The sequence below is a fragment of the Maniola hyperantus genome, chromosome 7 (assembly GCF_902806685.2).
Source record: "Maniola hyperantus chromosome 7, iAphHyp1.2, whole genome shotgun sequence".
Taxonomy (NCBI): Eukaryota; Metazoa; Arthropoda; class Insecta; order Lepidoptera; family Nymphalidae; genus Maniola; species Maniola hyperantus.
In genome coordinates, this window is record NC_048542.1 from 249,147 (window position 1) to 264,176 (window position 15,030).

The window sequence follows — 15,030 nt, forward strand, 5'->3', positions numbered from 1 at the left end:
TCGCACTTGACCTATTTTTAGAAAAATCATGACAAATCCAATATGGTAGACATCACAAACAGAAATCAACGAAAAATCTCTTATTTAGATGTGGCCATGGCAGCCATGGTGCGCAGCGCACCACTAGGTCCCTGACATTATAGCAGTTTATTGTGTTAGGCTCTCCCTCCAGCGACACCGTCCCGGCGGAACGTTATAAGTGCTTACTAATCCAATATCTAGGCACTTAGGCATGATTTTTAGGGTTCCGTACATCAGGTGAGTCGCAAGGAGCCGCTGGATTCAGGACGCGCAAGTCCGTGGCGTGTGGAAGTCCCTACAAGAGACCTATGTACAGCAGAGGATGCATCGGTTGATGATCTCCAGAGAAAAATAAATCCTTATACGAGTAGGATCACTGCGTTGTCTGTCAGTCTGTCGTGTTTACTAACCCGTCTTGGAAATGGAAACCTAGGTATATTATAAGGTAGGTATTTCTACCCTTTCCCATACCCATATGTGACTCAATGGGAAAATAATTCCGAAAAATTCCCATTGAGTAACAGTATTACTCAACGGGACAACATTTCCAAATTCCCGTTGAGTCACAGTGCTACTCACGGGGGTGTTACTCAACGGGAATAACCCTGAATTTGTGGTTAGATACATCACAAAAACAGTGTTATTTCATGTACAACGATACGGAACCCGTCGCATGCGAGTCCGACTCGCACTTGACCGATTTCTTTTAGAAAGTAAACCACCACGACACGCGATAGTCTCGCTATACGGCTATAGCCAATAAACGCTGAAAGGCGCGATTTAACCTAATTACGGTCACCACGATATAGTCGGAAACTCTATTTACTAGCTCAGTTTTAGTCTAATATTTTAATACTACGCGTGGAATTAGGGTTTTTTAAAAATCCCGTTGTAACTCTTTGATTTTCCGGGATAAAAAGTAGCCTATGTCACGCTCCAGGTCTTTATCTATACCCATACAAAAAATCACGTCAGTCCGTTGCACCGTTGCGATGTGATTGAAGGACAAACCAACAAACAAACACACTTTCGCATTTATAATAAGGGGTTAGTAGCTAGTATTTTATAAAAGCTGAAATTTTTCTGCGCATTGTCCCCCAATATAGGAAAGAACGATTAGCGACTATATAATGTAGCTTGGATCCTGGGGGTGTGTGGCAGTGGGCAGGGGCGGCAGGGGGTTGCCACGTCACTGTGTCTGACAATGCATGACGTGATTTCTAATAGGTACAATTCCGAGGAAATATATAGGAAAATGAGTGAGCCTCGATATCGAGATGTTATTTTTGTTAGAAATCGTGAAATCAATCATCCAATATAAAAATTTGTAATGAGTTAAATACTATGGCCATAATTAATAGAAAGCATTAAATATGATATGAAGGAAACATTTGATTGAATGAAGAATATTGCAACCTAAACCTTATGTAATTCATTCAATCAAATGTTGTTGACAATACTGTATTTAATGGTTGTTAGAGATCAGTAAAATACAGGAACTGAACTTAAACACTTATTTAATTAATTAAAAACTGGAGATAATTCCGGGACACGTCACACCAAACCAACAATAATATGAAGAGAAATGTCCTGTTGTAGAAAAATAGCCAATAAAGTTCTTGCGCTATTGCTCGCACTATTATTGCAGGCGAATGTCTTGAACATGCCCCCGGGCGTTGAAGGCTGCACCTTCAACCACCTTGATTGACTTCACAAATTGGTAACGGGCAAATGCGGGAAAACGATCTTCTCACAGTTCCGCTTGCAGTTTTTACGTCAGCCACTCGTGCAACTTGATCGGGGCCAGGAAAAAGAGCCACAATTCTTCCCAGTTTCCACTTTAAGGGAGGTAGATTATCCTCCTTTAGAAGGACCAACGAGTTGAGTTCCAATGTATGGTATGGTGTCTGCCATTTAGTACGTTTCTGGAGTTCAGAAACATACTCCTTGCTCCATCGCGCCCAGAAATGCTGCCGGAGTTGCTCAACTCTTTTGTATCTGGTCACATGTGTGTCCGCTTTGCGTCCTTGGTAATCTTCAGTCGGAATAGCTGTGAGCGGACGCCCAATTAAAAAATGGCCAGGGGTCAGTGGGGTCAAGTCGTCTGGATGCGAAGATAAAGGAGTAAGTGGTCGCGAATTTAAAATTGCCTCAATTTGTGTTAAAGTCGTATACAATTCTTCGTAAGTTAAATGACTGTTGCCTAGCACTCGCAATAAATGAAATTTGGTGGATTTTACCCCCGCCTCCCAAACACAGCCGAAATGAGGAGAATACGCCGGAATAAAGTGAAAATTAATTCCTTCATTTGAAAGCTCACTGGACAGTGAGTCAGAATTTTGTTGCAAAAACTTGGTTAGATCATTGTACGCCCCAATAAATGAAGTTCCGTTGTCAGAATATAGATGGCGTGGTTTTCCGCGACGAGCCACAAGTCTACGTAGAGCTAGAATGTAGCTATTACTTGTCAAGTCACCTACCAATTCCAAATGAATAGCCTTGGTAGTGAAACATATAAAAATGGCGATGTACACTTTCACAATACGACAACCACGTCCTTGACGACTTGCGGAAGATATAGGACCTGCATAGTCAACGCCAACGGTTTCAAAGGGGGAACCACCTGGAGTAAGTCGCCGCCGCGGCAAATCACCCATAATAGGAGCGACAACACTTCCTTTCATTCGTGTGCATCGAATGCAACGACGATAAGTAGCCTTTGCCAAATTACGGCCACCGATTGGCCAGTAAACTTCTCTGATCGAAGCCAACAATAATTGTGGCCCAGCGTGCATGAGTTTCGTATGTTCGTATTTAAATAATAGTTGAGTGAATCGATGAGTGGACTGTAAAATTAAAGGATGTTTTTTATCATACGAAAATTCTGAGTTGCTGATACGACCGCCAACCCGCATTAAATTATTCTCATCTAGAAACACGTTAAATTTTAATAAAGCACTCTTCGCAGGCAAGTTTTCCTTATGCAATAAAATATCATACTCGGCAAAGGATTCTTTCTGAGACGTGCGAATAATGACGTTTAATGAATTATTTAATTCAGTTTCAGTGAGAAAATTGGTTGTAGCACGTCGTCCTTTACATGCTTCAACAAAACGTAGCACATACGCAATTGCACGTCTAAGCCTGTTAAAATTTGAAAAAACGGTCAAAATTAATAAATTCAGTTGAATTTTCCGTTTTAACTAAACACGACAACTCAGTACGCGTTTCAGGTAGCGAATCGGAATGTACTGACGTAGAAGGCCAATTACTGCTAGGTTCCTTCAAAAAACTTGGTCCTGACCACCACATATCGAGAGACTGAATAGTGTCAACACTGACTCCACGTGACACATAATCCGCTGGGTTTTGCTTAGTAGGAACGTGTCGCCATGCGCAATCACCGGTCTTTTCTAAAATATCGCCAACGCGATTGCGAACAAATGTATGTAGCTTACTCGGCAACATCTTAAGCCAACCTAATACAATAGTGGAGTCGGTCCAAAAAACAGTACACGCTGCATTAACTCTAAGTGAGCTAGTAACTTTTTCATACAGCTTCGCTGCAACCTGAGCACCACAAAGCTCAAGCCTAGGGATAGTTGTGGCTTTAATGGGTGCCACCCTACTCTTAGCAAGTAATAACCGCACTAAGATTCTGCCACTACTATCAATGCTACGGACGTAGAGACACGCCCCGTAAGCCCTTTCCGACGCATCGGAAAATGCATGAATCTCTACTCGCACGAACAAATCTATTAATACGCGACGTGGTACTTGTAGATTTGCCAAAACATGCAGATTTTTAATTACTTCCCACCAAGCTTCTTGAATCTCCGGCGTCAATGGGTCATCCCACGACAAGTTTTGTAACCATAAGCTTTGCAATATAATTTTTAATTTAATAACGACCGGAGAGACCAGACCTAATGGATCGAATATCTGTGAAATTACAGAAAGCACATCACGTTTTGAGCTTCCCTTTACTGTGATCGAAGTACCGATCGGAAAATGCAACTCATCAGATTCAGGTTGCCATCCTAAACCTAAAGTTTTGCTTGGCTCGTTACCCCCTACATTTAAATCATGCGTGGACTCAGTGGACTCTGAAACTAACTGAGGCTCATTAGACTTCCACTTTCTCAGTGGCAAGCGAGCAGAGGCGAGGGTAGCCGTTACTTCACTACGAATGTTACGCACTACGTTTAAATCATCCCCGCCACTCAACAGATCGTCAACGTAAAAATCGTGAAGGATGATTTCAGCGATCTGATTGTCCTTACATTCAAGTCCTAGCTGCTTAAGGCATCTGGTAGCAAGGAAAGGTGCACTTGCTGTACCATACGTTACGGTATTTAATTCAAATGCCTTAAGTGGTTGATTAGGGTTGTCACGCCATATTATACGCTGTAAATACCTATCATCAGGATGCACAAGTATCTGCCGATACATTTTCTCCACGTCGGCTAAAATAACGTACTTGTGTTGCCTAAACCTCAGAAGAATGGACAACAAATCGTCCTGCACTGTCGGACCTACCATCTGAATACTGTTTAGACTAATATTAGTGCTAGTGGTAGAGGAACTTGCATTGAACACGGCCCTTAATTTAGTAGTCACACTGTTCTCACGCAACACGCCGTGATGTGGGATAAAATGTGCATTACTATCCGAATTAAGTTCACATTCTGACATGTGACCTAAAGACTCATATTCGGACATAAACTCGCGGTACATTTCATAGAGTTTTGGTTGTTTAAGAAGCCTGCGTTCTAAAGACAAGAAACACTGTTTGGCTCGATGTAAAGAATCGCCTAAAACACTAGGATTTTCCTTTAATGGGATTCTCACGCAAAAACGACCGTCCTCTAAGCGAGTAGTATTTTCAATAAAATGCTCCTCACATAATTTCTGTTCCGGTGAATAACTAGATGAACTGGAAATATTTACTTCTTCTAAATTCCAAAAACGTGCGAGTTGACTCTGAATATCTTGATTTAGTATATCAGTGGTAGGGTAAGTGTTAACGTAATTACATTGTATATGGTTAGGCAGATGTGATGTGGAAAATCTGTTATTCATCGGGCCAGAAATTATCCACCCTAACCTAGTCTCGCAAAGGGTAGGCTTATTATTACCTAAATTAATTCTTTGCGATCCTACAATGTCCCAAAAAATATCAGCACCTAATATTAAATCCACTGACGCCGGTGTGTGAAAATGAGGATCCGCTAAACAAACGTCAGTAGGTATATTAAGGTTTGAAATGTCGAGTGAACGACACGGCACGTTATCTGTTAACGACGGCAAAACAAAACAATTTAAATTAGTCATAAATGTATCATTTAATGACTTCAAACGCAAGCGACATATTTTATCAATATGCGTAGACGCATTATTAATACCCAGTACAGATTGATCGATATGATTATAAGGCAGATTTAACTGACGAAACATTTTTTCTGACAGTAGGCTGGAAGTGCTACCAGAATCCAAAACAGCGCGTCCGATATGTTCGCGATTGTTTGAATCATATAACTTAACTAGCGCAGTCGATAATATAACGTCCCCGCGGCGACTGTTTACTTCAAGACTCGCGGACGACACGCTCGCTGATAACGCTAAGTTATTTGGATTTGTGGTGGAGGGAGTCGCGCTGACACTTTCAGGGCTCTCGCTATGCACAACCGGCTTCTGCTTATCTGTAACATGGACTAAAACTGAGTGTTTTCTTTTACAAATTTTACACCCATTTTTTTTACAATTATTTGAAAAATGGGATTTAGAAAAACAATTAAAACATACCTTAAAGGTAGGTAATAACTGCAGGCGCTCTTCATTACTCAACGCTAAAAATTGAGGGCAAGTACTTAATTTATGCACAGCGCTGCATTTGGGACAAAAGTCCTTTGAACTTAAATTATTATTAGTTTGTGTGGTCACCATAGCCTTTAGTTTTGACTGTTTATTATTTGAGTTGTTTTGGGGTGTCTGACGCGAAAATTCTATTGTATCAAGTATATTAGTACGCATCCTAACGAAATCTAGGAAGTCCTGTAGCTCTATGCGTTTTTTGCTGTCTAAGCGGCCTTTATACTCCTCCCATTCACGATAAGTTGTACTGTCCAACTTATGAGTGATAATGTAAATGAGAAGGGTGCTCCATTCCTTAATCGGTTCACCTAAGATCTCTAAAGCACGGAGATTTTTATTAAATTGGTCGAGAATGTGCTTCAAATTAGAAGCAGATTCCCGTGTGACCGGTTCGATATTAAATAAAGCAGCAACATGGTTTTGTATTAACAAACGTTTATTATCAAACCGATCACACATGAGTTTCCATGCTACATTATAGTTGCTAGACGAAAACTCGATGGATGATATTACCACAGCGGCAGACCCCTCCAATGATGTTCTTAAATAATGGAATTTATTGACGTCATCTATGTCGTCATTATTATGAATTAGACTGGTAAAAGTATCTCTAAACTCCAGCCAATTGTTATATGCACCACTAAACTTAGGAAGTTGGATGGTAGGCAACTTGACAGGGTTCAGTCTACTACAGCGTGAACCATCATCGCTAGGAAGTGGCACTTGTGACTTTTTATAATTTGCTAGCATCTCCTGTCCGTGGCTTAAGGCCTTGTAATATCTACATTCAAACTCTTCACGTTCTGCCAACTGCAGGTCAACATTATCCGAGATACACTCTAACCGAGTTTGAGTTTCATCGTATTGAGAGTACAATAAATCTAACTTGTTTATGCGTAATTCCAACTCACTGATATCCTTTGCAGATGGTGACACGGTGCTATTCTCCAATGACTTCAAATAACCAGAAAAAATTGTAATCCGACCTTTATAACTGCTCCGTTTTTTCGTTAACTCATTAATTTCGGCCATTCTTGGGAGACGAGTGCAAAACCTGGAATTTGATACAATAATAATGTAATAACTATATAAACAATTTATATTTTTACACAGTTAGATACCTAAAACAACAATTATTGATACAATAGTTTAATGTCAAAGTTTGTAAAAATCTCAGTTAGGTTTGTAAAATTAGACAATGTTACAATGTGAAATCTATATCTATTTGATTATTAACATGCTACTAAACGTTAAATGTTAAAATATATTTAATCTAGGCACATACTATCACAATTTAACAGTTTTTTAAGATTAACTTTGACTAAAATTTACACATTGTCAAATCCATAACCTATGACCAATTGACCACCACACATGACCTGGAATTTCTGGTACAATCCGGGGCGAAGCTGACCAATGTATTTAATGGTTGTTAGAGATCAGTAAAATACAGGAACTGAACTTAAACACTTATTTAATTAATTAAAAACTGGAGATAATTCCGGGACACGTCACACCAAACCAACAATAATATGAAGAGAAATGTCCTGTTGTAGAAAAATAGCCAATAAAGTTCTTGCGCTATTGCTCGCACTATTATTGCAGGCGAATGTCTTGAACAAATACACATCCCTAAATTGCATATCTATTTAAAGTAACTTACTTATTAAGCTTGCTATAATCGTTAAAATTACTAAAATTATTTATCAAAGTAGTATTACATAATATATTTGGTTGTTAACATAATAATGACTTTAATTAAGATACTTTGAAAACGATTCTTAAGGAATGAATGAAGGTAACTTCACGTCATTTCGATTAATATCATAGTTCATTCATGATAAACGATATAAAAAGCCGTGTGGCCTAATAGGCAAGTAGTTCTGTAATGAAAACCGACAAATAAACTTGTGAAATCGTCTTCGAGTTATTTTTCCTTCGTGGTCTCCTTACATTTTAGTGAATAGCCCTGTTGATTTTCCTCGGAATAGTATTAAAAATCACGTCATGCATTGTCAGACACAGTGACGTGGCAACCCCCCGCCGCCCCTGCCCACTGCCAGACACCCTTTTTCTTGTTCTTCTTTTGCTTGTTCTCAGGTGGAAGAAGCGCCGGAATAACCAGCTCTTAGCTTTAAGTTGTGATGTGTCGCACAATTGTATAAATAAACGTCTTTTCTTTCTTTCTTTCTTTCCATGATCCAAGCTACATTACCCCCTGCCACCCCTGCTCACTGCCGGACACCCCCATGATCAAAGCTACATTATATAGTCGCTGATCGTTCTTTCCTATATTGGGGGTAGGGTTCATTCCCGGGAATTCTCGAGCCGAGATTTCCCGGGAAATCGTTGGGCTTTGTTCCCGGGAAATCAAGCTCGAGAAAACTCGAGAACTCGAGAAATCATATTTGAGTCTATGAAATTATAAAATAAAACGATTTGCGTTTGCCGTTTGTTTTAAATGCAAAAATTTCATTTGATTTTTTTTTCTAATTAACATGCCAAAAATGGTGCTGTGATTGCAATTTAATTATAAGTTAGGATAAGGTTAACGTTTTCATGTTGAAATTTTTGTTTATTGTTTGTTTTGTTTAAAAGAAAGAAGCTAGAAGTTTTAAGTTGATTTTTTTTCTTTTTAATGCTGTGCTTGTGCTGTAATTGTATATATGTATAAGTCACAAATGGGGCCAATTCTCTTGTACACAATCTCCAAACTAAACCAAATTAACAGGTCTAAATCTAGTGCTATTCTTTTCTGCAAGCAACATTATGAAAGGGATAGCAATAGATTTAGACGTGCCACTTTAGCTTAGTTTAGAGATTGTGTACAAGAGAATTAGCCACATTGTCAGAATAGCTTATTTTTTTAGTTTTCTTTAAGAAAAAGAAGCTAATTATGTTGAAGACTGTCAATAAAAGTCTTATAATTATTTTGGTACTTTTATTTGAGAGGAAACCACTGAATTTGTTGATTAATCGCATTATTGGAACCGAAGAATATGCAAATCCGTACGTAAATGTAAATTTCTCGACAACCCGAGAAGACCCGAGAAATTAGCCTCGAGAATTCTCGAGACCCGAGAAATTGATAAGCTCGAGAAATCATGAACCCTAATTGGGGGACAATGCGCTGAAAAATTTCAGCTTTTATAAAATACTAGCAACTAACTGGTCGGTAAAACTCGGCGGTGAACCGTGTGTCAGCAATCAGTATAATCGCAAGACTGCGGTTTTGTGAGCCGGCAAGAACAAGCGCCATAATCTTTACCGCAAGCTTACGACTGGCTCGTCGGGTACGGCCATGGGGATGATACCTGTAGTACGCGACAGGTCGAGATGGCAAATAGGGAAGGAACGCTCCGCACACCCGCACAGCCGCCGCGCTAACCCAGCGCTGGCTAGCGCGGGTGACGTGCGGGTGTGCGGGGCGTCACCTCGCCTCACACCCCGATTGTCATCTCGACCTGTCGCGGAGTATACAATCAGAGGTTTTAGTGTGGAGGTCGCAGCCGGAATAGGGCTCCATTAAGCGATAAAGCCTTAAGGGTTTATGGCGGCTAGCATTCATTCCTCCCTCTGCGCTATACGTAATGTGTACGAGTTGACCTTAATTCGCTATTTTCATGGTTTACGCTTTTGTAGACAACTAAACGTGTCAAGGGCATCGATATAAATGACAAGATATGCCCAAGCGAACAAAATTTTTCACGGTTTTGGAACCAAATAAATCAGCGCCACCTCTTAGATACTAATGAACGACCCGTTTGAAATCCAGACGTCACTGAGGTTGCATTGGTGCTAAAGCACCACTGAGTCGGTGCCATTTTGTTTGTTCAGTTGCCCTGTCCATACGAAGTAATATATGTATAAGTCAATGGTCAAGGGTGTATTTTATCTGACGACTGGTGTTGTTTTACTTCTCAAGTGAGAGTCGGACAAAAATACTCTGAAAAGGAAAATGGCGAGCTCCCTTATAGTTTCAGACCCAGACTTGAGACCCATATTCACGAATCAGACTTTTGATAAGTAGTTGCTCTACTTACCAGACTAACGAAAAGAGTTAACAAAGCCAATCAAATGAAGAAGTCAAATCAAATACGTATTCTTAGTAGGTACTTAATAGTTATATGTGAGGTATCCACTTGATTATATCTTTAAGCCCATTAGGATACTATTTAAAACAAGAAATCGTAGAAATTTTTGTACAAATTCTCATTATTCTGAATAGAAAAGTCAACGGCCCAAAGGACATTTTGAGGTGCTTGTTAAAAGACGAAAGTTTGTAATGTAGTACTACTTCAGATTCAGGCAGACTGATTTCAGTCAGTATTTGCACAGACTTGGATAATACGATCTACCTACTTCACAAGAGCTCTTGTGCTGGTGTCTGCGTTTCTATCATTTTATATTCACTAATTATTTCACACTAGCTGATGCCCGCGACTGGAATTAGATTTTTTAAAAATCCCGTCGGAACTCTTTGATTTTCCGGTATAAAAATTTACCCTGTGTCACTCTCCAGGTCTTTATCTATACATATGCAAAAAATCACGTCAATCCGTTGCACCGTTGCGACGTGATTAAAGGATAAACCAACAAACAAACACACTTTCGCATTTATAATAAGGGTACTGATAATAAGGGTACTGATTGCTCAAAACGCACATAAGATTCGACACACGGGATCGAACCCCCGACCTCTCGAATAGAATGCCTACGTCTATCTATTAGGCTATTGATGGCTATAATTGCTGCTCACTGTTAATGCAAGTAATAATAATTTAATTGCTTAAAACGCACATAGGTAATGCCGTAAAGTTACGAGTTGGGTGCCCCACATCGAACCTCGGAAAATAAGGTGGACGTCCTAACCACTAGGTTATCAGTATAAATATCTACTTCTAATAAAAGGGCAAAATATTCCGTTACTGTAAAAGGCTCACAGTCATGTTTCCGTGTAATACTAATAACATTGAATGATATGTTTAAAGTAAACGTAATACCTAATACCGTAGAAAGCTTCGTTCGTTTGTACCAACTACCAACTTTGTATTTGAACGCAATAAAGCAAAGCTTTCCGCGAACTGTACAACGGCCAACATTTCCTGAAGCAGACATATAATTACTTGTACTGTAGGGTGTGTCTATAGAAACGGTGACGAGTGACCAAGAAATTCATCTACATATTTTTTTCCAAAGAAATACGATATAAGTACACTACGCACTAGCTTTTACCCGTGACGTGTCTAGAATAGGGTATTTTACCCTTTTTTGAAAAGTGTCTTAATTTGATAACAAACTATCAAAAAATTCACAAAAATTCGATGAGTGCCATAAAAATGCATTTCAAACACCGCGAAAACACTACCCGCCATCTTTTTAGGTTCATGAGCTGTGATGACGACACACGGATTGATAGGTAAACAACCTTTTCTTAGTGAAATACATTACAACTTCAATCCATGTGACGTCACAGTCGGAATTAACATGGCGGTTAGAGTATAATGAGTTTTGGATATTTGTAGAACAGATAATAAATATGAAATCACTAGTTTAATGTCAAAATACCTAGAGAAAAGTCATGAAACCAACGCAATAATTCGTATATCAATTTCGTTATCAGTTCCACTGACACAGGCTGTCAATAACACAGCCTCTATGAGCGGCAGCGAGGCGGATGGTACAGTTTGTGTGCGGCGAAAGGCAGCGGCACTGTGGTTATCAGTCGTTAGGGAAATGCGTATTTTACGCCGCCCCCTATGCCGCCGCCATTACGAGCTCGGTTTGAAGGGCTATTCCCGCAAAATGATGCAGTGTCAGGGACGTGGAAGAGTTTATAGGCTAAACTATGTCGACATCGAGAGAGAGAGAAGGGCCCTGGCAGTCAGGTGTAATATGCTGGCCCGCAGGTTCACCCGATGTAGTAAAGAGGCAAAAATAACGCTCTTCAAGGCTTACTGCCAAAACTTCTACTCGGGTAGCCTGTGGGTCAACTATTCGAAAAAGGCCATAGACACCTTAAGTTTGCAATATAATAATGGGTTCAGGATGTTGTTGGGCTTGCCGCGGTTCTGTTCAGCGTCAGGAATGTTCGCAGATGAACGGACTGATGACTTCTTTGCAGTAATGCGGAAGAAGTCATCATCACTGCTGACAAGGCTGCGCTCAAGTACCAACTGCATCCTGAGCATGTTTGCGAGCAAAATGGACTCACCAATGCTTGAACACTTTGTTCAAGTGTTGGTGAGGCCACATTTGTAAATGTAAATAATAAAATTAAAATAAAAACTGTCTTTTTCCCACAATTGTATTATTACCTAGCGGCACGCTATGATGGCCGGTTTGACACATTACAATAGTGATGTGGAATGTCAATTTATTCTCGAACAAAAAACAATTAAGTTTTGTTTTTGTACCTGATTAAATAGGTTTAATAAAACAAAAATGTATATGTTTATTTAATTTATTTGAACGAACTGAATATTTGAACGAAAATGAATATACATACTTTATATGCACACAAGAAACATATGAATACAAAAGATACCGAAAAAGGTGCCACAAAAGGCCATAATTAATCAGATTCGTCCATACTACTATTTTCACTGTCGTCACTGCTATCATCACATACATTAATAATTATATGTTCGTTTTCTATAATATTATCTATTTTCACATCTCTTTCATAATCTTCCCTTATTAATTTAACAGTTCTATTCACAACCTTTTCCCAGTCTCCTTTAGTCACATGTTCACAAGCTTCTTCTAATAATTTTAGCATTTTTTTTGTGGTAAATGGGGGTTCTGTATTGTGTCTTGCAGCATATCCCTTAATTTGAGCCCACACCAACTCAATCGCATTATACTCACAATGGTAAGGCGGTAACCGTATAACTCTGTGCCCATGTTCTAATGCTATTTCGTCAATGACGTATCGGATCTTGGTTGGTTTGTTTTCTTTTAAAAGACGTACTAATTCCGCTTTTAACATATTCATGTTTGCATCTACGCCATTTTTACGAAGCCATGCGACGATATCAGCTTTCTTTTGGGATTGGGCAGGTGGCTTGTCAATTTGCATCGAGTGGTATGGGGCGTTGTCCATAATTATAATAGATGGTTCAGGGAGGCTACACAACATTGAGGTAAACCATTCAGTAAACTTTTCTCCATTCATGTCTTCATGATAGTCTCCAGTGGTTTTTGACGCAAAAGCCATGAGAGAACCTTCGACAAACCCGTTGATGGTTCCGGCGTGACAAATTATAAGTCGCGATCCTTTTCCTACAGGAACTTTGGAAGTAGATGCTGCTGTGTCATCGTTCCAAGAACGGCCTACAGTATGGTTAGCATTAAGCCATGTTTCATCCAAGAACACAACATTTGCCAATTTTTGATTTCTTTCACTTGCCGTAAAAAAGTATACCTTGCCATCGCTATATCAAATCTTTCCATCAATATTTTGCGTTTGTTACATTTTTTGTATCGAAATCCAATGGTCTTCAAAATCTTCGTTAAAGAACTTTCCCCACCGAAGAATAATCCAGCTTCCTTCAGTGAATGCACCAACTTTTTTCTTGTTGGATACTCCTTCTGTAAATAGTAGCCGTAAACATGTCTTCGGATAGCATCGGCATCAAAGCTATCGATGCCTACGACTGGTTTTGCTCGTTTTCTCTTTTTTGGTGTGTGAAGTTTATTTTCTTCTGTGCCAGTCTCGCCATATTTTTTTTTAGTTATCCGTCTAACAGTTCGTTGTCCAATATTAAGCGCATCAGCTACGCGTTCAACCACTGACGTTATAGGTAAAATTGGCCCTCCATTTTGAGCTTCACGATCGAAATAGTTACGAAGGCGTATTAGGAACTCACGTGTCTGACTATTTAGAACAGTTCTCTGCGTACGTTCGGTCATATCGACGAAATCCACAACAAAGGGCTTGAACAGAGTCCAAATTAACGAGCAAGGGTCAACAGTAATGCAGTATCAATATTTGAAATCCAAAGCCAGGTCAAAACTATATCACAATCGCATTGCACTGACAGTTTATACTTTTCGAAGCAACGTCAATTCGAAACTGCTTTGTTTTGCATTGAGCATTGACGCGAGTTTGCCGGAGGTAGTAGTTGTGCTAGCCAGCGATCCTATGTGACGATCGTATTAGATTCCATTTTTAAAAATTTATTGATATTTTTTTGCGATTTCAGAGGTTTGTCCACATAGTGAAAATTGTTCATATTCACAAGTACATTCACCCCTTAAATGGTGCAAACTGATTTTTCTACACTTGTATACATTTAAGAAATCAATTTAATAAATAAATTTTGAGTCCTAAACCTAAAACTACATTCGATAAAATTTATGAATCTCTGCACATCACTATCGTCAATAAAGTAATACAATTATTTCCTTCAAAGTCGTTATCAATTAATACGGAACTTCATGAGCGGACAAACGTCAAACCGGCCATCATAGCGTGCCGCTAGTTTTTTTTTTTTAGTTACTAACATTAGTTTTTAAGTAAATCTGTCTACTAACAAATTGAGCCATGTATGGCTCAATTTGTTAGTAGACATAGACTTTTAATAAAAAGATTTTATTTATTTTATTTTATATGGGAGAATGGCATCGATTTTAAAAGAAATAAAAACTAAAAATTTAAATAAAATTATTAAAAATATTTAACAACAGCTAAAAACTTAGTACGATACGAGTTGTATCCGTATGAGTTCCCGGGTAAAGGGTGTTTGTTTGCTGGTTTGTTGATTTATTAGTTTGTCCTTCAATCACGCCGCAACGGAGCAACGGATTGGCGTGATTTATTGGGGGAGAGTGACATGGGCTATATTTTATCTCGAAAAATCAAAGAGTTCGTATGGACAGGGCCATTGAACAAACAAAATGGCACCGATTCATTGGTCCTAAAATGTTTATTTATTATATTAATAATTTTATGTTATTATGTAAATTAGCACCAATGCAACCTTAGTGACCTCTGGATTTCAAACGGGTCGTTCATTAGTATCTAAGAGGTGATGCTGATTTATTTGGTTCCAAAACCGTGAAAAATTTTGTTTGCTTGGGCATATTATTTTGTCATTTATATCGATGGTTCCCATGGAATTTTAAAAACAT